This window comes from Tenrec ecaudatus, chromosome 3 (genome assembly GCF_050624435.1).
Source record: "Tenrec ecaudatus isolate mTenEca1 chromosome 3, mTenEca1.hap1, whole genome shotgun sequence".
Classification (NCBI taxonomy): domain Eukaryota; kingdom Metazoa; phylum Chordata; class Mammalia; order Afrosoricida; family Tenrecidae; genus Tenrec; species Tenrec ecaudatus.
This window is the reverse complement of record NC_134532.1, coordinates 40,082,983-40,107,026: the sequence shown is the minus strand read 5'-3', so window position 1 is coordinate 40,107,026 and position 24,044 is coordinate 40,082,983. Positions and strand designations below refer to the sequence as shown.

Sequence of the window (24,044 nt, the reverse complement as noted above, 5' to 3'; positions counted from 1 at the left end):
TCTTTTCAGCAAATGGTATTGGAAAAACGTGATTTCCAAGTGCAAAGGAATGGAACAAAGTCCATACCTCACACCATATACAAAAAAGAACTTAAGCTAGATCATGTACCTACATATAAACCCTAGACCACACAGCCAAACAATTAAAATATAGGGACAAATTTGAGAGCAGTAATACAAAGTATAAACACACTATGGACATAATGAAAAGGATCTGGTGAGTGAAAGATCCACCTGGGACAGTACCCCACCCCCACTTCACTCATTTGTTCTGAGCTGGGGCCTCAGTGATCCAGGATCCGATTCTTGGGGCATCTCAGTTCATCAGGTTGAGCGACCCCAGCACAATTAGCGATAGACCCACACCATCCTCAGACCGGACCTCCGTGCCAGGAGTTGCTTGGCTACACTGCCAAGAGGCACAGCTGTGGCGAGACCGCTATAGCAGCTGCCCATTCGTGGCATTCCAAAAGGAAAGAAGTTTCCCATTCCTATATTTCAGCTCTCCGCATGTGGCAGCCTTGGGCTCAGATCCCTCCTTCCATTCACCCAGGGTCCAGGTAAATGACCTGCAATCTACCGGTGTCTGGCTGGGGGACCTGCACAGGGACCATCCATCCCCATTGCTGCCTGGGACCTTGCCACCAGCACCCTCGTTTGTCCGCCACTTCTGTCACTTTAGCTCCCACTCCTGCTTCCTTCCTGGGAGGCTGTGCTGCAGCACCGCTCAGCCGCCAGCGCTGGGCACTTCCCTCTGGTGCGAGCCCACTACCAGGGCATATCCCTCTTCTAACCATTGCCCTGCGTTTCTGCCAGAGCCACTTCAGGCTGCCCTGAGCCACCGCAGAGTCCTGTGTCCGCAACCCTGAGTGCTAAGCGGGCCTGCCCCAGCCTGTTTCTCCCAGTGCAAAGGGTCAGCGCCATTGCTCCCAGTTTCCTGGCGGCCGAAAAATAAGCATTCCTGCCTACTAAGAAGCCTAACGACACGGTTTTCTGTTTCCCACCAGGGCTGTCTCTGTCTGCTACCGCCAGCCCATGCCACTCCGTAGCTTTGTGGGGTTCTCAGCACCTGCAGATCCGAGAGCTAAGCCTATCTGCCACAGCCTGTTCCACCCAGAGTGGAGGGTGGGGACCCTTGCCCTCTGTTTCCAGGCAGTCAAATAATCATTCTTGCTTACTAAGAAGGCTAATGACATGGCTATGCATTTCCTGCCAGAGCCATCTCTGTATGTGCAGGCTGGCTCACGCCACTGTGCTGCGGCGTGGGGTATCCAGTGCCAGCTGCCATAGCTCGAAGCCTGCATGTCCCAGCCTTTTCCTGATGGCATAGGAGGCAGCTCTGAGGCTGGTGTCTCCCATAGCACCCCTGCTGCCCCAACCTTTTCCAGCAGGCGATGGAGGCTCGCTGCTGAGGTGCATCTCCTGCCAGTGTAGCCTTTGCCTACCGGCTTAATACTACAGGCCTATAGGGACCAGGAGAGTGCATGCTCCATCCGAAGTGAATTCTCCCACACACATAGCCTGGCTCCATAGTTCTAGATCAACACCACTTTCCCGGGCAGCGAGGCCTCCCCCACCTCTGCCTTCTATAAGGCATCTCTAGAAATTGGAGGGAAAAGGAGGGGAGAAGTAATTTCTGTTGTGTTTTTTCTTTTCTCTCCCTTTTTTCTTTTTCCTTTTTTTCATTATTATTATCACTTTTTTATCCTCTTTTCTCCCTTTCCTTTCCTCCATCTCTCTTTTTTCTTTTTCTCCCTAATTTTTTTAATTAAACAAGAAAAAAGACATCTAAGTGTGCCCTGACAGACTAGGTCAAAGGAGCCTAGGAGCATGCATTGAGGCTCCAGCCCACACTCCAGTCACTGAAACTTCTCACCACTGTTGACCACTAAGCTGTCGAGGAATTATGCCTATACAGCAGTCTGACCCATCGCTATAGTGGGCCATCGGAAGCCCCCTGAAGGGCCTCCTGGTCTCCCAGAAATATGGGACCTATAAAAGGATCATGGAAATATCAACAGACCACATCACTCCCAACAAAAAAAATCCAGAGAGACAAAACTCAGTATCAGAACTAATGTCTCTCATAGAAGAATCAGATCTGGATCCGTCAAAGAAGGAAATCTTCAGAAGTCTGCTCACAGTAATACAGGAGCTGAGGGAAGCAATGCAGAATAAGCATGCAATGATAGAGGAGATGAAGTCCACAATAGATGACAATTGGGCCTCATAGATATTTATACAAATTTCCATTAAATGCTGAAAAATTAATTCTTCTCAAGCACACATTGATCATTTTCAAGACTAGATCACATGTTGAGACACAAATCAAGCCTGAGTAAATTCGAACACATAGATATTACTCTGATGTCTTTTTCAGATCATCATGCCATAAAGCTAGAGATTAATAACAGGACATCCAGAAAAGCAAGGGAAACAATGGAGGATGAAAAATGATTTCCTGTGACATGAATGGTTACAGGGCCAGATTAGAGAGGATATTAGGAAGTTTCCAGAAACTAATGAGTACAAGAAAAAAATGCATCAAAATGTGTAGGACATTGCAAAGGCAGTTATCACAGGTAGCTTGATATCATTAAATGCATAGATGAAAAAAGAAAAGAGGCTTATGACAGATACGTTATCACAAAACCTCCAACAACTAAAACAGAGTCATCAGTACAACCCCTCCAATAGAAAGAGAAAAGAAATAATAAAAATCAGATAGAATTAAACCAGTGGGGAGACAAGAGAAAGATGCAAAAGATAAATTCAGCTAAAAGCTGGTTCTATAACAGGATCAACAAAATAGACCGCTGGTGTATCTAATGAAATATTGGAAGGAGCAAAAAATAAACAGCCAGGATAAGGGATGAAACAAGAGTAATTACAACAGACCCCAATGTGATTAAAAGCATAATCACAAAGTACTATGAAGGTCTGTATTCAAATGAATTCAGAAACGTGAAAGACATGGGTAAATACTTGGATAAACAGTCCCTGCCTAGATTACCTCAGACAGGGGTAAAGAACTTCAACAGACCCATAGTGAAAGAAGAAATCGAGAGAGTCATCAAGAAGCGACCAACAAGAAAAGCCCCCAGGCCAGATGACTTTACAGCAGAATTCTAGCAAGCATTCAGGGAAGAGTTGACCCAAATCCTCCACAAAGTATTTCATAGCATAGAAAAGGATGGCAAACTCCAAAACTCATTTAACGAAGCCAGCCTAACTTTGATATCCAAACAGGGAAAAGACCACACAGGTAGAGAGAATTACAGACCGATATCTCTAATGAACATAGATGCAAATATCCTTAACAAAATATTGGCCAACAGAATACAAAAGTATACAAAACATATCATCCACCACGACCAGGTAGGATGCATGCCAGGGATGCAGGGATGGTTTAACATCTGAAAATCCATCAATATTATACACCACATCGAGAAGAAACAGGATAAAAACCACATGATACTATCAATAGATGCCGAAAAATATTTGACAACACCCAACACCCATTCCTAATTAAGACAGTCATGAAGATAGAAATGGAAGGTAATACCTCAAGCTGATACAAGTTATCTATTAAAGACCAACAGCCAACATCATAGTTAATAGAGAAAAGACAAAAACAATCCCACTGAAAAAAAGGGTACAAGACAAGGATGCCCCTTGTCCCCACTTTTATTCAATATCATTCTGGAGGTTCTAGTTAACAACATAAGACAGCAGAAATCATCAAAGGGATCCAAATGGCAGAGGAGGAAGTGAAACTATTGGTATTTGCAGATGACATTATCCTGTACATTGAAAACCCCAAAAGCTCCAGAACAGGAGTACTTACAGTTATAGAGGAATATGGAACAGTGGCAGGTTACAAGATCTACAAAGAGAATTTGGTAGGTTTGCTATGCACATTGGACAGGACCATGGAAAAGGAGATCAAGAAGGTAGTACCCTTCACAGTAGCTGAGAAAAAACTGAAATACCTATGAATATATTTAACAAAAAAACTAAAGACCTATATGAGGAAAACTACAATACCCTACTACAGGAAACCAATAGCGACGTCCACAAATGGAAGAACAGCCCATGCTCATGGATTAGAAGGCTTAACATAGTACAGATGACAATCTTAGCCAAAGCACTTTACATGTTCAATGTTATTCTCATTCAAATACCAACAATCTTCTTCAAAGAATTGGAAAAACTGATCACCAATTTCATGTGGAGTGAGAAGAAACCCAGAACTCTCCCGGTTCCAAGACAGTGAAACTTGTTAGATAGACCTTATTGTTATGTGAACTTCGGCTATTAGCTCTTAGGGAATCAAGAGAGCTCTTAGTTGAAGTGAGACCTTCTTAACATACTCAGGATAACTTGAAAGACTGAAAAGAATCTTAATAATTTTGTATAGCTGTTTCTGAACTAACATACCTAATAGACATTTTTTCTATAAGTTTGCCAGTAAGGCTACAGCCTCTAATAAACCGTATTGTCCCTGTAGCTTTTTACACTGTAGTATTTTATAGTCTTGCAATATTCTGTTTTGGGTAAATTTTCTCATTCCCTCTATGCTGGATTTAGGGGTAGGGGTAGTAGGCGGGTCTTATACCCTCAGGAATGCCCTAGGGAACAGACCCCATATCCAGAATTGAAAAAACATTTTCCCTCAATTTCTGATTCCACGTGAGGGCACTGTTGTTTCCCCACAACAGCATTCCAAAAGACACCTTGATTCATAGGGTGGTCAGACTTCTAAGATGCTCTTTCCTGGTAGGTATAAACTTTAACTCTAGAAATGCAAGGAAACAGGAATTGGCTTAAACTATCTTTATTTATAAACCATGGTATATCAGATTTATCACTGTCCCGATTTCTTCTTCCTAAATCCTGATCAATAACTCTAGTAACAATCTGAACACTGAGAATTTAGGTTGGGCCTTCCTAATAAACGTCATGTAGTTCTTTTATGTAGTGGACCCCAGGTACCACTCTTAATAATTTCTGGTTTAATTACAGTTTTTGGCTTTGCCTCACAACTCTGAATAACTCCAGTATCAATTTGCATTCCTTGAGTACTTAGGTTAATTTTCCCTGATAAGAGCTGTATCAATTTATAGCAGCATCTCCTGCTTTTTGGTATCAACAGAGAGCTTCCAGGGATTTTGGGCGTTTTCTTGCTTAGTCAAACTTATTGCAGGAAGAACAGAGGCTTGGCTTTTGCAAGTTTGGCTAGGTCTGGTCCCTTGCTGTGAAGCTGGGTGTTACATGTGATTGCCATTTGAAGACTCTTTTGCTGGGTTAGGCAGAAGGCTTGCCTTCTGTGCTCTGTTGGGCAAGGACTGGATCAAGCTCCATTCTCTATTTCCCTCCCTGGAAGCATTTGCCCATGGCAATCCCTTATTGCTGAATCTTGAGTGACATTGACTAACCCAATGAGTTCCCTTTCTACAGCGGGGGCAAAGTCCATGTTCTTTTAAACCCAACTTGTTGGTCCTAACCCATTCTCTCGTGCAGGCCACAGCTGTTTTTTGTGGCCAGGCTGATTGGCCTGTGCTGAACTCCCTTGGAAAATGACCTATCTTCACACAACTACACCATTTACCTTTATGCCTGATGTCATTGGCCAAAGCGGTGGCTAATAGGTCTGCTTTATATTCATCTGTCCCTACATTCCTGCATATTCTAAGATAATCTAAAATATGCCCTGTTTCCTGAAGGGATGTAAAGCATTTTTACAGTCCTCTTTAGAAAAGTCATAGGATAGGTTGTTAACTATATCTTTCACTGTTGTGCATTTCTGACACATTTGGGTATGGAATCCTCTAATCAGGACCCAAAGTCTATGTAGGACTCATTATTCTGCTGCCTTAAAGTGTGTAACTGGGCCGTGGCTCTCCGATGGTATTATTATTCCCCAGGCCCTTAGGTAGGCCCCGAGTACCTGTGGGAATGCCAGTTCAGTAAATTGTAGTTGTGATTCAACTGTGATATAATTCTCATCCTCCAACAACTGATGAATTCCTTTATTTATTCCAACCTCAGTACTTTTATGAGCTTGCCCATGGGCTGCTTAATTGACCTTATCTGATATTATAAGAATTCTGAAAGATAAATGAATGCTTTTGCCATGGATCTTCAGTCAGCAGAAATCCAAATTTCAGACTCTGCCAAAGACCTTTTCATGGTCCTTACAAAATGAGAGTCTGAGTCATAGTCAGTGACCGCCTGCTTGAGATCCTTTAGCAACTCAAAGGGGAAGACACTGTGAATTTCTTGCGGGTGTTGCCCATCAGGCTATCTGTTAATGACTTGAATAGGAAAAGTCATCCAAATATCTAAATCGCCTTCCACAATCCCTCTACCATTGAAACTAAAGGTGCTTTTCTACACGTTGCCTCTATTTTTTGTGCTGTTTTTCTCGACTGGCAGATTGCTAAACTCTACTTCCCAAACCTCATCTTTTATGTTAGCTCTCCTTGTTTACATTTCCTTGGGGCTAATCTCATCTCTCCTTCCTGCAGTGGCTTCCTTTATTGTCTTATGACCCCTAGGCTTTTCTACACGATATTCTGGTGGTGTGGCAGATGCTTCTACACTGATGCCCCCTTCTCATTCAGGCTTAGTTTTCTCAGCTCTGTCTAAAACCTTTACATCTGTCTGATAATGTGCCTGCCTGCCTTTCACCAGATTTAAGTTTGGGTAGCCTATAGGCTGCTTATTGCTCTGTGGTTTTGTTTCTTTGCTTTCTATACCTACAGAGCTTCCAGCACTGGTTAAATCTGCACTCACAGAGCTGAGGGTTCCATGGGTGTTCTTCGTCCTTCACTGTGATCCTTTCCTAAGTTAAAAGCGACTATGCCCCAGATCTCCATATCAAAGTTTCCTGACTCTGGAAAAGAAGAATTATTTTTTTTTTTTACAATTTGAAGAAATTCTTTCATTTTTAAAATTTGTTACCACTACATTTTGTTTCTTCAAGAGGTTGCTCAGAGTGATACAGTATTCAGTACCTTTGCTCTTCGCCTGACCCATATCTCACTCGGACTAAAAAAACACTCGAATTTCCCCGAATTCACCCTCTCCGTTTGATGAGACCATGCAATTGTTACACGAGGTATAACTCAAAAGAGTTATTTTCCTACAGCCATACGTTGGGCACCATTTGTCAGAGTAACCCAGCCTCTGACAACTGTGGGGTCCGTAGGCACAATTGAATGGTTATAATATATAAAGATCATAGTAAAATCAAGGAAGATAGGAGAGAAGATAAAATAAAAAAAATCAGACACATTTCCTTTCCTAGTAGCATGCTCACCTCCAGGAAAGCCATGATTTCAGCAGACAGGTTTATGCAGAGATATTTATCTTAGGATATTTATAGGTTGCCATACGACAAGCCTATTTGGTAATTACATACATCACATGGTGTTGGTTACCACAGTAAATTCCCTGGGCTCACAGTTGAGGAAACCTAATACCTGCGTTGGGAAGGCATGTAGGCGATGGGTGCTGTGGCGGGAGGAGATAGCAAGAATATCTGCTTCTATGGGGAGAAAGAATCAACAATGTGCTCACTTTAAGGCAGCATAGCTATTAGGGGAGAAGCTGTTGGAATGATATTTAAACCTGGATAATGTACTTGGTCTTTATCTCTAACTCACCAAAGTGGTGACTTTCCTACCATGGAATACTAGCTTTCCAGTTTCCCTTTAATTTAGGGAACACAGTCCTAGTCATATTTACCGCAGTGTAAGTTTTCCACAGTGAGGATGTACAGAACTAGATAGTGTTTGCCTTTGTTGTGTATGTAGTTTCTATGAATCAGAACTGCCTAAAAGGCACCTATCAACAACATGTAGTAGAGAGTCTCTAAAGGAGTCACTGGGCAGAAAGTGGAAACCAGAAAATCCAGTAAGAACTTCCATTTTCCAATCTTTGTCACCATGACCCTTTCCTAAGTGGCCTTGAGGGCATAGTGCAGTTCAGACCCCTTTCCTTAACTGGAGACTTGGAATCACACTGACTTCTTCTCCCTAACCTCAACACAGGGAATCCAGGATAGATAAACCCATCAGGGCCAAGAAGGAGAGTAGAGATACTAGGAGGATTAGAGGAGGGTTGGGGAGAAAGGGAGAATCCATCACAAGGATTCACCTGTTACCCCTTCCCAGCGGGATGAATAACAGACAAGTGGGTTAGGGGCAATGGAGGATGATGTGAAATATGAAAATAATAATATTTAAGTTATCAAGGGCTCAGAGGGAGGCTGGGAAGGGGAGAATAGGGGAAGGAATGGGGAGTTGACATCAGGGACTCAAGTGGGAAGAGAATGATTTGAAAGTGTTGATGGCAGCATATGTGCAAAAGTGCTTTACACACTGAATGAATGTATGGATTGTGATAAGAGATGTAAGAGCCCCCAATAAAACTAAGAAAAAAAATAATGATGTTCAAATGACTCATCTCTCCTAATCTTAAATTTTATACTGAATCATATGCTGAGTTAACCTAAAGTGTTATGTTGACAAATTTAGATCTATGTGACCCTTACGAGTCCTTTCTCCTATATCATTTTAAATATGGAGTCTTCAGTGCTTCATACTGCCAATTGACTATCCAACCTAATTAAATGAAGGAAATAAGGAACAATTCCAATGCATGAATTTGCTCATAACAAAGCCCCAGAAGTAGAGCGGTTTCATTAAAAAGACAAATGTGAAGTCTGTAACCGGGTGTGCATTTTTGGGGACTGTGAAAGTAAAGACAAAGCATCTGGCATGTAAAAGTGAATGATCCCATTTGTCCCTAGAGATCTCCCTGAAACATGAATTTGTATAGATAAGTTAGCATCTGTTTTACTCATCCTGGGCTGAAGATCCTGGAGGAAAGACTGATACAAAATATTAGCACCAAGGGAATAAAATACAATTAGTAAGCACTTGTATTTCCAGATATGTTTCCAGAAAGAAAGCAAGAACACACACACACACGCACACGCACACACACAGTGAGTTTTGTTCAGGGCTCCATCTGCCCTGAGTCTGATGGCAGAGTATTTATCTGAGCTTCATCAGAACTCTGATACTGAGGAACCCCCGACAGAGTCACTTCCTGTCTTTAGGGGACAGGCTGTTTGTTGCTGTAAGACAGTTTTCTGCTATTGCAATACAACTTTTGAATTCCCAGATATCATGGATAGGCACACAATTACTTTTAAAATACAGGGAGAGATTCACGAAGGAATGGTGAGCTATAAAACAACCTGGAGATCACAGCAGAAAGCCGTTCCTGAAATCATCTGCACCTGGTGGTTGGTTTGAATCCTGTGCTCTGTGAGTACTGCGCGCTGCTGGAGACCAGTCTCCTCCCTGCAGGGGGACTTGTGTCTGGGAACTGTGGTAGGGAACTGACATTCCCTCATTGTGTCAGTAGCACAGTAACACATGGCCGTTTCCTCCACTTTCAGGCTTAGTCTGCAGACACACCGTGCTCTTGGCGTTGTCTCGGGACATGGTGAATCGACCCATTACAGAGTCTGTATAGCATGACTCATCACTATCATAGTTTATGTCTACCACCCACTGCAGGCCCTTCCCTGAAGCCTGGTAGATCCAGCTCATGTAACAGTCACTGAAGGTGAATCCAGAGGCTGCACAGGAGAGTCTCAGAGACCCCCCAGACATTCTCAGATCGCCCCCAGATTTCACCAGCTGAACCTCACACTGGATACCTGTAAACACAAAGGCACCGTGATAGACAGACAGACAGACAAACAAATGTACTCACAATTATGCACACACCTAGCAGGGTCTACAATTACCATGTAAAATGGCTGAAATTAAAACCAAGATTGATGCAGTATTCCTTATGTGTCCCTTGGACAAGCTCCTGGACAGAAAATTTTAACAGCTGAGACCCAGAGATGGGCTGTCCTCTGAGATCTCCCACATCAGGGACTGTGGCTGGTTTATCAGCAGGCAAAGAGCTGAATTTGCATGTCCCCTGATATTTAGAAGAAGATAAATATAGAATATGGGCCAGAGTTCTCCTTCAGACGCATAGAAACACAATCACTCTCAAAGGGAAACAGAACTTCTACCAGGGTTGTTTTAAGTGTTTCTTTAATTATTATGTTATCTTTTTTTAAAGTAGATTTCCATTTATACGCTTTATGTGGCATATACAACAATCTTTGTGGTATGAGAGTTCACCATGCATCTATCCTTTCTTCCCCCCTCCTAAGATGTGGATACACGTGATGATAGTGGACAACTCTATTATTTGTTTCTTTTATGGGAACATTATTTTTTTCTGTCTTCCAAGGAATTTCCTCTTTTCAGTGACATTTTTAAACTGTGGTCATGAAATTGTTCATAAAGCATGTCCATCACATATTCTAAATGGTGTCTCTGGTTTCTGATGTGGGAGATTCTAGTGTCCTTTCTGTTGTCATAACCGGTAACACTGGATATTTATCACACTACTTCCTCTTCTCAAAGAGTCTCTTTTCATTTAATCAGCTCACTAATTGTGTTCCTTCCATTTCAATGATTTGACTTCTTCTATTTATTTATTTACCTCCTGCTACCTATGCTATGGCATACTCATCTCTTCTAGTTTCATTAGATGGAACTGAGGTAATTAATTTCACAGATATATCTCCATATTTTGCAGATGTTTGTGGCTATGGATTCCCCTGTAAGTTTTCCTCAGTTAAACTCCCAGTTTTCTGTGTTTCCTTTTATTTTCATTCAGCACAGTACAGCCATCAGCATGTTAAAATCATTCAATCCATGTCATAGCTATCAACGATACAAATACTGTTTGTATACATCTATGTGTGCATCACTCACTCATCCAGTGCCATCGAGTGAATGCAGACACAGAGCTACTCTAGTGGGCAGGGGAGAACTGCCCCTGAGGATTTCTGAGACTGTACCCTTATGGAAGCAGAAAGTAGAGTCTTTTTAAAGTGGAACAGCTGGTGGTTTCAAACTGCTGAGCTTCTGTTTTTCAGGCCAGGAAGTAACCACTACGCCACCAGGACTCATGCATGCATGCACATGCATAATTTTGTATATGCATGTAACATGAATTAATGAATATTATAAAGTCTATTAGATTTGGTGCCAGATACTCAGGAGGAGCATATCCATAGAGAAAATATTTTAGAGGGAAAGGAAAATCTAGATGCAATCAAGAAGCTCTTCACTCCAATGACTCCCCAATTGCCCTGGCCCAAGAAGCCTGGCCATTGTGCTTTGTGCAGCCTATTATTGCAGTGAAGTTTGTGTGTGGGATGACACTGAGTCCGCTCACTGTTTCTCTCATTCAGTAATGGGTAGCTCTGCCTCAGTTGTAATTCAGTCAGCTGCCTTCTATGTCCCAGTGGAGGTACTGAAGCTTTTAATCTTCACCCCAGATGAAAGTCAGAGCAAAGCCCCAGGTGAATGGTAAGCTTCTCTCTATGACATGGAACTGATGGTGGGCTACCCCAGGGCGATCTTGGAAGGAGTACAGCGAGAATTCTCCTTAGAAGCAAAGGTTGGTGAGACTTAATCTCATGTATGTTGAACGCATTGTTATAAGAGACCAGTTCTTCAAGAAAGATGTCATTGTTGGTACCGTATAAGGTCATTTACTAAGAGGACAAACCTCAACAAGATGGATTGACACAGTGGCTACAACAATGGGATCCAATATAGAACAATTGTGAGGACCGTGCTGGACCAGATGGCATTTCTTCAGTTGTACACAGGCGCTCCAAGAGTAGCAACTGACTGAATGGAACCAAAGAGCATCAGCAAAGCTGCAGGGGTTCATGAATTCCAGCCTCTCTCGTGATAAGTTCAGCCAGGTTTCCCTCTCTCTGAGTGAGCTCTCTCTCAGAGAGAAGTAGAGGAAGATGGTCCACTGTCCTCCACAGTATGTTGGGATGGAGGAGAGAATTCATTCTCTCTCTCTCTCTCTCTCTCTCTCTCTCTCTCTCTCTCTCTCTCTCTCTCTCTCTCTCCCTTTCTCTCAATCCTGAGGAAATGAATGCAGGGTGAGGAGTTATACAGCATGGCCTTGTTGGACCACCTAAGACTTGCCACTTTCTTGGGCGCTTTGAATAAACTTGCTCCCTCGAAATTTCTGTGTCTGCTTCAGTTTTCTCTTTCACCTGGAAACTCAAACTTTAGGGTTTTTATTCTTCTCTGGTTTTGTTTGTTTGTTTACATGAAATGTTTTTTTCCTAAGACCTTTTCTTAGAAGAGGTGGTTACAGTGTGGCTATGTTTTCCTTAAAGCATTTTCAATACTTTCTAGGAATCATGTTTAGCATATATTCTCAGTGCAATCCAAAGTGTGATTTCATGTTTGTTACTTCCTTGAATATTAATTGTGCAAGACAACGTTATAGAATAATGGAAAATTTTAAAGGCCATGTGTTCAAGTGGAGCATCTTCTCACTTTCATGGCTGAATCCCTAAGACACGCACCTCTGGAAGCCTGTACCAGAGCAGACTTGCTGTGTTTCACACTTTCTGTGCATCATGCTGTGCTGAGAAAATAATCTAAGTAGTTTTCCTAAATAAAGAAGATCATTGAAATAAGGTTGGAGCAAGCCTTGATAATAACCTGTAGTATGCAGATGATATGATACTGCATGATATAAGGCAGTATGGTTGAAAAACGTATTGACTACAATCAGGGACTGCTAGGGAGCAGGGAGTGTGGAGGGAGGTGGGAAATGAGGAGCTGATACCAAAGACTTAAGTGGAGATCAAATATTTTGAGAATGATGAGGGCAATGATTGTAAAAATGTGCTTGACATAATTGATGTATGGATGGATTGTGATAAGATTAAATTATTAAAAGAAGAAGAAGAAGAAGAAGGAGTGCTTCCTTCATGTTGAGCTACAGAATACCCAAATCCTTACCATGGGTTCAATAGAAAATACCATGAAAAATGGAGATAAGATTGAAGCTGTCAATGATTTCACCTTCCTTGGATCTACAATCAATGTTAACAGAAGACAGAGACCTATGACGCATTTCTTTGGACAAATCTTATGAACAAGACCTCTTCTATAGGTTAATAACAATGTCTCTTTGAGGACTAATATGGATCAGGCCTAAGATATTTTATTTTCAATTGTCTCATATGCTCCTGAATGTTGGACAATGAATGAGAAAGTTTAAAGGAGAAATGATGTATTTGAATCATAGTGCTGGTGAATAATTTGACAGTGTGTCAATTGTATCTTGGAAGATGTACACTTATACTGCTTCTTATAGTGGAAACATGAGTATTTCATTTTAAGTATGTTGGACATGTATCAGAAAGATCAATTCTTGGAAAAGGAACATCATGCATGGTGAAGCATAAGGTCACTAAGAACAAACAAAAAGGATGTACTTCAACAAGATAGAATATCATAGTAACTGAAACAAAGAGCTCAAACTTGACAACTGTGAGGATGAAGCAAGACTCATCTGTGTTTCATTCTGCTTTATATAAGGTGTCTGTGAGTCGGAATAACTTAATAGGACTTAACTAGCAAAATGCAATGCCTATTACAAGCATTCTGCTCAATGGTGAGTTAATGAAAGCATTACCTTTACAGATAGGAACCTGAAAAGGATACATTTGATACCAATTTTGTTTAACATAGAGCTGCAAGTCTTAACTGCAGCTATCAATCAACAAATAAAAATAAAGGCATCCAAAATGGCAGCAAAGAAGTAAAGCTCTAATTGCTTCTGCTATCAATTGAAATATTAAAAACCCCAAAGAACCTATGAGAAAATATTGCATTGAAATGAAAGGTTCAGCAATCTCATGGGTATAAGTCAATATAGAAAAAGAGTTTGAATCCTGTATACCAGTCTAGAAAGCTCTGAAAAGGAAATCAAGAAAATAATACAATTTACAACAGCCAATGGGAAAATGAAGCTCCATAGTCAGCCCACTTTGGTCTCAGTGGTTTAGGTGAAACCTATATGCAATGTCCTTGCTTAATATTGTGCCAGGGGAGATGGCTTCAGCTTTCAACTCTAACGGACCCTTATATGTGCATACAATCCACGTTCATGAATGTACTTCTGGTCTACAACGGGTATAAATAATAGGAATCCTAGTTAACGCTAAAGAACCACACATTGGGATAGCTGAACTGCACATCTGAAATGTGGTCTCGAGCCTGATGACTACTGGTGGGTGTATCTCACCAAGCGGGCTGACAGCTTGTCATGATTGGTACAGATGCATCCACTTACAAACGACTTCGTAGATGAGATTTGACAAAATAAAAGTCTGAAGAACTAATACTTACCATTCAAGGGGACCAATTCTCTGTGTCTGTCATGAGGTGTAGTGATTTCTGAGTGTGTGTGTGTGTGTGTGTGTGTGTGTGTGTGTGTGTGTAGGGGGGTCTTACTCACTTTACTGTATCCCCCTCACTATTACTGTTTATAGAATGAATGGGTTTACATGTATAGACAGCTATATCTTCCACAAGATTACATTTTCTTATTCATTTAAAATTATTTTTAATGTATTTTTAACAGGCATACATTTTACTCATTTCCTCTCCTCACATAAAAGCCAGCCCACAAAACAAAGAGTAAGAAAAATTAAAAAAATATGTGAACTCTTCAAAAACCATACACAGCCAAGCAATACAATCTTTAAAATATAAGAAAATATTATATTTATCACCACATTATTTGATATATTATTTCCCAAATACATCAAATTAGTTTGTAAGATATATTACAGATGCATTAACAGGATTAACAGAAGTTGTAAGTTGTAATTTCAAAATATAATATCAGTGCTGTAAAAAGAAAGAGAGCCTATACATCAGGATATATCACTACAAACTCAGAAAATTTTCAATTGTATAGTACACATTTTCTTTTTTTTTTTTTAATTATTTTTTATTTTTTAACAAATTATTGGGGCTGATACAATTCTTTTCACAGTTCATACATATACATACATCAATTGTATAAAGCACATCTGTACAGTCTTTGCCCTAATCATTTTTTTCTCCTCTTTTCTTCATTTACATTTTATTAGGGACTCCAACAACTCTTACCACAATCCATACATATACATACATCAATTGTATAAAGCACACCCATACATTCCCTGTCCCAATCATTCTCAAGGCATTTGCTCTTCACTTAAGCCCCTTGCATCAGGTCCTCTTTTTTTTTTTTTCCCCTCCCTCCCTTTTCCCCCCTCCCTCATATTCCCTTGGTAATTTATACCTCGTTATTTTGTCATATCTTGCCCTATTTGGGGTCTCCCTTCCCCCCTTCTCTGCTGTCCCTCTCCCAGGGAAGAGGTCACATGTGGCTCCTTGTAATCAGTTCCCCCTTTCCAACCCACTCACCCTCCACTCTCCCAGCATCGTCCCTCACGCCCTTGGTCCTGGAGGTATCATCCACCCTGGATTCCCTGTATCTCCAACCCTCATATGTACCAGTGCACAGCCTCTGTCCTATCCAGCCCTGCAAGGTAGAATTCGGATCATGGTAGTTGGGGGGAGGAAGCATCCAGGATCTGGGGGAAAGCTGTGTTCTTCATCGATACTACCTCACACCCTAATTAACCCATCTCCTTTCCTAAGCCCCTCTATGAGGGGATCTCCATTGGCCGACACTTGGGCCTTGGGTCTCCACTCTGCACTTCCCCCTTCATTTAATATAATATATATATACGCATACATATATACATATACACATATATACACATACATACACACACTTATATCTTTTTTTTTTTTTTTGCATGATGCCTTATATCTGGTCCCTTGGGCACCTCGTGATCGCACTGGCCGGTGTGCTTCTTCCATGTGGGCTTATTTGTTTCTGAGCGAGATGGCAGCTTGTTCACCTTCAAGCCTTTAAGACCCCAAACACTATCTCTTTTGATAGCCAGGCACCATCAGCTTTCTTCACCACATTTGCTTGTGCACCCATTTGTCTTCAGCGATCCTATCATGGAGGTGTGCAGTCAATGATATGATTTTTTGTTCTTTGATGCCTGGTAACTGATCCCTTTGGGACCACTCGATCCCACAGGCTGGTGTGTTCTTCCATGTGGACTTTGTTGCTTCTGAGCTAGATGGCCGCTTGTTTATCTTCAAGCCTTTAAGACCCCAGTCACTATCTCTTTTGATAGCCGGGCACCATCAGCTTTCTTCACCACATTTACTTGTTCACCCATTTTGGCTCCAGCTGTTGTGTCGGGAGAGTGAGCATCATAGAGTTCCAATTTAATAAAAGAAGGTATTCATGCATAGAGGGAGTGTTTGAGTAGAGGCCCAAGGTCCTTCCGCCACCTTAATACTTGACCTATAAATATAGACACAAAGATCTATTTCCCCAACCTCCTATATATATTTGCATGTACATGTCTTTGTCTAGACCTCCATGAATGCCCTTTGACTCCTAGCTCTTTCCTCCATCTCCCTTGACCTTCCTCCTGCCCTACTACCATGCTTCATTGCCACCTGGGCTAGAGTATACCTCTTCTCTAAGCAACCTTACCCTTGATCATTTCCCACCAGGCCTGCCACTCCCCCTTCTCTACCCTTTGGGGTCCCATGTTTTTCCCTTGTCCCTGGGTTTGTTAACACCACTTCCTTACCCCCCCCCTACCCCCCACCCCAAGTCCCCCCGGAACTGTCGGTCCCGTTGTTTTTCATCCAGATAGTTCATCCAGCCTGTCCTATTCAGACAGACCTGTGGAGTCACTAACATGCACGAAAACTAGACAGAGGAACACAAAGCAACAGTATACAACCAGACAACAAAACAACCAAAACAAACCACTGAAAAAGAACAGAACAAAACAGTTCACAAGAGAAAAGCTTGTAGTTAGTTCAGGGATCTTTGCTGGCCCTTAGGAGCGTTTTCCAGTCCAGTCTGTTGGGGCACCACGCCCTGGCCCCAAAGTCCACTTTCAGCATTCCCTGGGGACCTTGCCACTCCATTCCCTTGCTGTTCCGCTGCATTCCCCCAGTGCATTGCCTCGGTGTGGTGGGATCAGGTCAGGTGCAATTCCCACACTGTGTCTCCGGTGCTGTCCCCTGTATCGCCCTTAGTCACTGAGGGGCATCATGTCTCATAGTAGGGCCAGCCATGTTGTTCTCTCTGTGGACTGGCTGCTCTACTCAGGAACATCATCATCACGGCCTGGTGGGCCAGGCTGTGCTCCACTCTCTCCTCCTGCCCCTTCATCTGCTCCCGTGTGCTCTGATCAAATATGTCCATCTCCCATAGCTGCAGGGTCAATGTCGTCCTTTGGAACAAGTTCTTTTTGGGGGAGGGGCAGGAATCCACTTAATTTATGGTGCTGGGGCCTGCCTCCCAGACCTCTCCACCGGTTCCGTCCTCCACGCCGGGATATTGCATTCACACCTTGCGACACTGGGTTGAAGTCTGGTCCCACTTTCCCTGTGGAGATATAAGCCATACCCTCCCCTTGGGTGGATTAATGCCCCATTTCTGTCATGCTGATTGTACTTACCTCAGAGGACTCATGTTGTACCTGTCCCTTTGGGACTGACTTACCTCGCTTAGCATAATTCCTTCCAGCTCTTCCCATGAAATAACGTGTTTCATGTGCTCATCGGTGCTTTTTAGTGCTGCATAATACTCCATTGTGTGTATGTGCCAAAGTTTGCTAATCCACTCGTCTATCGATGGAAACTTAGGCTGTTTCCAAGTCTTTGCTATTGTGAATTGTGCCGCAATAAACATTGGAGCGCATATGACTGGTCGTGTTTTATTTGCTGCTTCAACCGGGTATATGCCCAGTAGAGGGATGGCTGGGTCGTAAGGTAGATCAAATTCCATTTTCTTTAGGTATCGCCAGATTGCTTTCCACAGTGTCTGTACAAATCTGCACGACCACCAGCAGTGGAGGAGGGTTCCTATTTCACCACAGCCCCTCCAACACTTGTGGCTCTCTGATTTACTGATCTGGGCTAGCCTCAGGGGTGTTAGGTGGTATCTCATGGTTGTTTTGATTTGCATTTCTCTTATGGCAAGGGACTTCGAGCACTTTCTCATATATTTATTGGCCATATTGATCTCCTCTCTAGTGAAAGTTCTTCTCATTTCTTTTGCCCACTTCCTTAGGGGGTTAACTGTTTTCCTCTTTTTGCAGGTCATGATGGTGTTGTAGATTTTAGTAATGAGCCCTTTGTCTGACGTGTCATTACTAAAAATCTTCTCCCAGTCTGTGGGTTGCCTTGTCACCCTCTTGGCAAAGTCTTTCGAGGTGCACAGGTGTTTTATTCTTATTAGATCCCATTTGTCGATTTCCAGATCACCTGTGTGTGTCCCCTTCCTTGTTGCAGTGAGCCTGTGTGCTCCCTGGGCCAGTGCTCTGAGATTAGTCCCGATTCCCTCCTTAATGGTCCTGATGGTTTGGGGTTTGACTTCTAGATCTGTGATCCACCTTGAGTGTATTCTTGTGCATGGGGTGAGGTAGGCGTCTTGTTTCAACTTTCTACATGTGGATATCCATTGTTTCCAGCACCACTTATTAAAGAGGGCATCTGCTTCCCACTTGACGTTTTTGGGACCCTTGTCGAAGATCAGTTGTCTATATGCTGATGATTTTACTCCTGGGCTTTCTATTCTTTTCCACTGGTCTGAGTGTCTATCATTGTGCCAGTACCATGCTGTTTTGACCACTGTAGCTGTGTAGTAGGCATTAAAATCAGGCAGGGCGAGTCCTCCAATTGTGTCCTTCTTCTTGAGGAGTTCTCTGCTAATTCTGGGTTTCTTCCCTCTCCATATGAAGTTGGTGGTCAGTTTTTCCAATTCTTTGAAGAAGGTTGATGGTAATTGGATTGGTATAGCATTGAACTTGTAGAGTGCTTTAGGAAGAACTGTCATCTTTACTATGTTCAGCCTACCTAACCATGAGCAGGGGAGCTTCATCCATTTGTGAAGGTCACTTTTGGTTTCCTGTAATAGGGTTTTATAATTATGCTTATATAGGTCTTTAGTATTTTTTGTTAAGTATATTCCTAGGTATTTCAGTTTGTTCTTGGCTACTGTGAAGGGTACTTCCCTCTTAATCGCCTCTTCCATGGCCCTGTCCGATGTGTATAGAAACCCTACTGACTTCTGTTTATTGATCTTGTATCCTGCTACCCTTCCGTATTCCTCTATTGCTGTAAGTATTCCAACTGTGGAGTTTTGGGGGTCTTCAATGTATAAGATCATGTCATCTGCAAATAACGATAGTTTCACCTCCTCCTCTCCCAACTGGATCCCTTTGATGTCCTTCCGCTGTCTTATGTTGTTAGCCAGGACCTCCAAAACGATATTGAATAGAAGAGGGGACAGGGGGCATCCTTGTCTTGTACCCTTTTTCAGTGGTATTGTTCTTGTCTTTTCTCCATTGACTATGATGTTGGCTGTTGGTCTTTCATAGATAGCTTGTATGAGCTTGAGGAACTTACCTTCCAATCCTATCTTCATGAGTGTTTTGATTAGGAATGGATGCTGGATGTTGTCAAATGCTTTTTCTGCATCTATGGATATTATCATATGGTTTTTATCCTTTTTCTTCTCGATGTGGTGTATGATATTGATGGATTTTCGGATGTTAAACCATCCCTGCATCGCTGGGATGAATCCTACTTGGTCATGGTGAATGATATGTTTGATGTTCCTTTGTATTCTATTGGCCAATATTTTGTTAAGGATTTTTGCATCTATGTTCATTAGAGATATTGGTCTATAATTCTCTACACTTGTGGGGTCTTTTCCCTGTTTGGGTATCAATGTAATGCTGGCTTCGTAAAATGAGTTTGGGAGCTTACCGTTCTTTTCTATGTTCTGGAATACTTTGTGGAGGATCGGTGTCAGCTCTTCCCTGAATGTTTGGTAAAATTCTGCTGTGTAGCCATCTGGCCCTGGGGCCTTTTTCCTTGGTAGGTTTTTGATGACACTCTCTATTTCTTCCTTCGCTATGGGTTTGTTGAGGTTCTTGATCTCTGTCTCAGATAATCTAGGGATAGATTGTTTTTCTAAATATTTATCCATGTCTTCCAGGTTTCTGAATTCATTAGAATACAAACCTTCATAGTACTTTGTGATTATCCTTTTTATCTCATTGGGGTCTGTTGTTATTGCCCCCGATTCATCCCTCATCCTGGCTGTTGATGATTGTTCCTTTCTATCTTTGGTAAGCTTTGCCAGGGGAGTGTCAATTTTATTAATTCGTTCATAAAACCAGCTTCTAGTTGCGTTAATCCTTTGCATTGTTCTTTTGTCTTCCCACTGGTTTAACTCCGCCCTGATTTTTATTATTTCTTTTCTCTTGCTATTGGAGGGGTAGTTCTGTTGACTCTGTTCTAGTTGTTGGAGGTTTTGTGTTAACATATCTGTCATACGCCTTTCTTCTTTTTTCATGTATGCATTCAGTGATATCAAGCTACCTCTGATAACTGCCTTTGCAGTGTCCCATAAGTTTTGATATGTTGTATGCTCGTTCTCATTAGTTTCTAGAAATTTCCTGATATCCTCTCTGATCTGGACCTTAACCCATTTATGTCGCAGGAGATCGTTGTTTATTCTCCAATTGGTGGCCCTTGCTTTTCTGGGTGCCCTTCTATTAATCTCCAGCTTTATGGCATGGTGGTCTGAGAAAGACGTCTGGATAATATCTATGTGTTTGAATTTACTCAGGCTGGCCTTGTGCCCCAGCATGTGATCTATTCTTGAGAAAGATCCGTGTGGATTGGAGAAGAATGTGAAACCTTTTGCTTTTGGATGAAAGGCTCTATAGATGTCTATCAGGCCCTGTTGCCTAATTACATTGTTTAGCTCTCTGGCCTCTTTGCTGAGCTTCTTTCCCTGTGACCTGTCTTTCTCTGATAGTGGAGTGTTGAAGTCCCCCACTATTATTGTTGTTTCCGTGATTTCTTCTGTCATTTTTTTAATAGTTTGTTTGACGAAATTTGCCGCACCATTATTAGGTGCGTAAATATTCAGTATGCTTATTGCTTCCTGGTTTACTGAGCCTTTGAGCATTATGTAATGTCCCTCTTTGCCACTTTTTATGTTTTGGATCTTGAGATCCATTTTGTCGGAGATTAAGATAGCCACTCCTGCCTTCTTGGAGTTACCATTTGCTTGGTAAACTTTCTGCCAGCCCTTTATTCTCAGCATATGCTTGTCTGCTTGCTTAAGGTGTGTCTCTTGCAGGCAGCAGATTGATGGGTTATGTTTTCTAATCCAATCCTCCAGCCTCTTTCTTTTAACATATGAATTGAGCCCATTTGTATTCAAAGTGATTATTACAATCTCTGGCTTCATGGTTGCCATATTCTGTTTTGTGTTTTGGGTCTTTGCCTATATTCCTTCATATCAGTGTACGGCGTTTGAGTGGAGGGTTTCTATCCTGTCCTCTTTTCCATCTGAGACCGTGTTGTCCTGGTACGTGTTGCTGACATGTTGGCTTCTAGATGGAGATGGGCTATATGGTGGTCTCCTGGTGGTTCTAGTTGGAGCTTGATCTTCTGGCCATAGTGAGTCAGCCAGTATGTTCTGCAGGGTCGGGTGACTTGCAGTATATTTTTTGAGTTCTTCCTTGTCCTGGAAGACCCTTATCTTACCCTCTATCTTAATGGATAACTTGACAGGGTATAGGATTCTGGGGGAGGCATTTTTATCTTTCAGTTTTTGGAAGATGTTGCTCCATTCTCTCCTCCTCTTCATGGTTTCAGCTGATAAGTCTGAGCATACCCTTACCTGCGCTCCTTTGTATGTGACTGTCTTCCTTTCTCTTGATGCTCGTAGAATTTTCTCTTTTTCCTCTAAGTTGGATAATTTTACAATTATATGCCTTGGCGTGTTCTTCTTGGTGTTTAGCTTAGCCGGCGTCCTCTCTGCTTCCTGTATGAGAGTCGGATTCTCCTTTGTTAGGTTGGGGAAATTTTCTTCCAGGAATTCCTTTGCTATCATGGCGGTCGATTTGTGTGTTATGTTGTGTTCCGGTAGACCGATTATTCGAATATTATTCCTCTTCATAGCATCTGTCATTGATCTCAGGCTGTCTTCTGTTTCTTTAATTTTCCTATCTGATTGTTTTTCTCGCTTGCTTCGTTTGGTTTGAGCGTCCTCGAGTTCACTGATACGGTTCTCAGCCTCCTCAAGCCTAGATATAGCTTCTGTGACCTTTTGTGTGGCCTCTGCTACCTCCTCTGTTAGTTTCTGCAGTTCCTTTTGGTGGATAGTATTCATCCCCTCTATTGTGGACTTCATCCCCTCTATTGTGCATTTCATCCCTTCTATCGTTGCATCCTTATTTTGGTTTGCTTCTCTTAGCTCCTGTATTACTGCAAGCAGAGTTCTGAAGATTTCCTTTTGTGGCTGATCTATATCTGTTTCTTCTATGAGTGACGTTAGGTCTGTTAAAGTGCCTCGTTTTTCTGATTTTTTTGTTGGGAGTGATGTGGTCTGTTGATTTTTCCTTGATCCTTTAATAGGCCCCATGCTTCTGGGAGACAGGAGTAACCTTATTGTGTGGAGGCTCAGGCCACTGTGCCGTCTCCTGGGGTGGCTGGGGCGGGCTGTGGCAGGCTTAGGGCTAGCACTGGGGACCCAACAGGGCCCCAGGTGGTGAGAGCTGGCTGGAGCTCACTGACGGCTCCTCAGGGACTGCAAAGCCGAGACCCAGGCTCTACTGCAGGTGGAGTGTTTGATCTGCCCGGGCTGTGAGCGGGGAGGCCCCTTGGATAGCTGTGCCGGCAGCTGCGGGACACTGCCGGGAACAATGGTGTTCGCTCTCCGCCCTTTTGGCGCGAAACCGCAGGGGGTAATGGCGCCGGCAAAGGAGGCTTGGCGCGAAACCGCAGGGGGCAATGGCGCCCTTCCTCTGCTCAGGCTCAGAGTCGCGGCCGCCGGGGTCCCCGCAGCACCCTGGGGAGGGCACCTACTCTTGTGCCTTGCGCAGGGGGGGCCCTTGGTGGGCAGACTCAGCAGCGCGGGGCGCGGCGCTCCGCAGAAGCTCAGGGTCCGGGACAGGCGCGTGTTGGGCTATGGCTCCTTTTGGCGGGAAGTGCTCAGCGCAGGGTCCCCACCAGGAGTGGAGCTGGCGCTAGGCTGCCAGGGGCTGGCGGGGGCGGGCGGGGGTGGGAGGCCGGCGCACGGAGGGCAGGTGGAGAGGTCCGCGGCAGCGGTGCGGGTGGATGGTCCCCGTGGGGGTCGCCAGACAACCCGTGGGTCCGCTCCCCTGAGCTTGGATGAATGGAGGGAGGGACGTGGGCCCGAGGGCAGATCGCTGCCCTGCGGGGAGAGGGGAATCGCGGGAGAGGAAAGCTTCTCTCCCAGTGAGGATCCGCGATAGGGAGTGGGGAGTGGGCCGCTGGAGTAGGCAGGGCAGGCAATCGGCTCTGGGCTGGCGTCCGGTTTGGGGATGGAGCCTAAGCCGGTCGCCAGTGAGCTCACGGCAGCTTAGTGGCCAGAGACGTCCCACGAGTCCGGTCCTCTTTCACCTAGACCCCTGCTCCAGACAAATACGTGGGGTAGGACTGGGGTGCTGTCCCAGGGGGGATATTTCACTCACCAGACTCTTACTATTCAGCTACCTGGTCGCCAATCCCGCTTTGTTTGGAGGAGCTCTCAGAGTATGCGGGTGTCCCTGTCGGCCATCTTCCCCCTCCCCCCAGTACACGTTTTCAAAGAAAATACTTCCTTTCATAAATGGTCCTAAAACAACTCAAGTGATTAAGGCTCGTGAGAACAAACTAACCTTTGGATGTTCTTCATTTATAGGCCAGGACAATGGTTTCCCAGTTTTCAGCTAGAAGAATCTAGGTACAAAACACAAGTGTTGATATATGGTAGGTCACAGTTTCTTGATGCTGGGCCATGAGGCACCCCTATAATGTCCATTCACATGGAGATTACCTCAACTCTCACCCACCCTGAGCCCTCTCTGGACCCCTACCACTCCAGTTCCAGTTAGGACCCCTGCTCTGTCTCTCTTGACCTGTCTCCTCCTCTGAGTC

The 24,044-nt window shown here is 43.3% G+C and overlaps 1 pseudogene; it reads right to left on the bottom strand.

The window, feature by feature from the left end:
- LOC142442227 (large ribosomal subunit protein uL29-like) overlaps nucleotides 1–24,044 on the bottom strand; it is a 76,629-nt pseudogene that overhangs the window by 2,348 nt on the left and 50,237 nt on the right.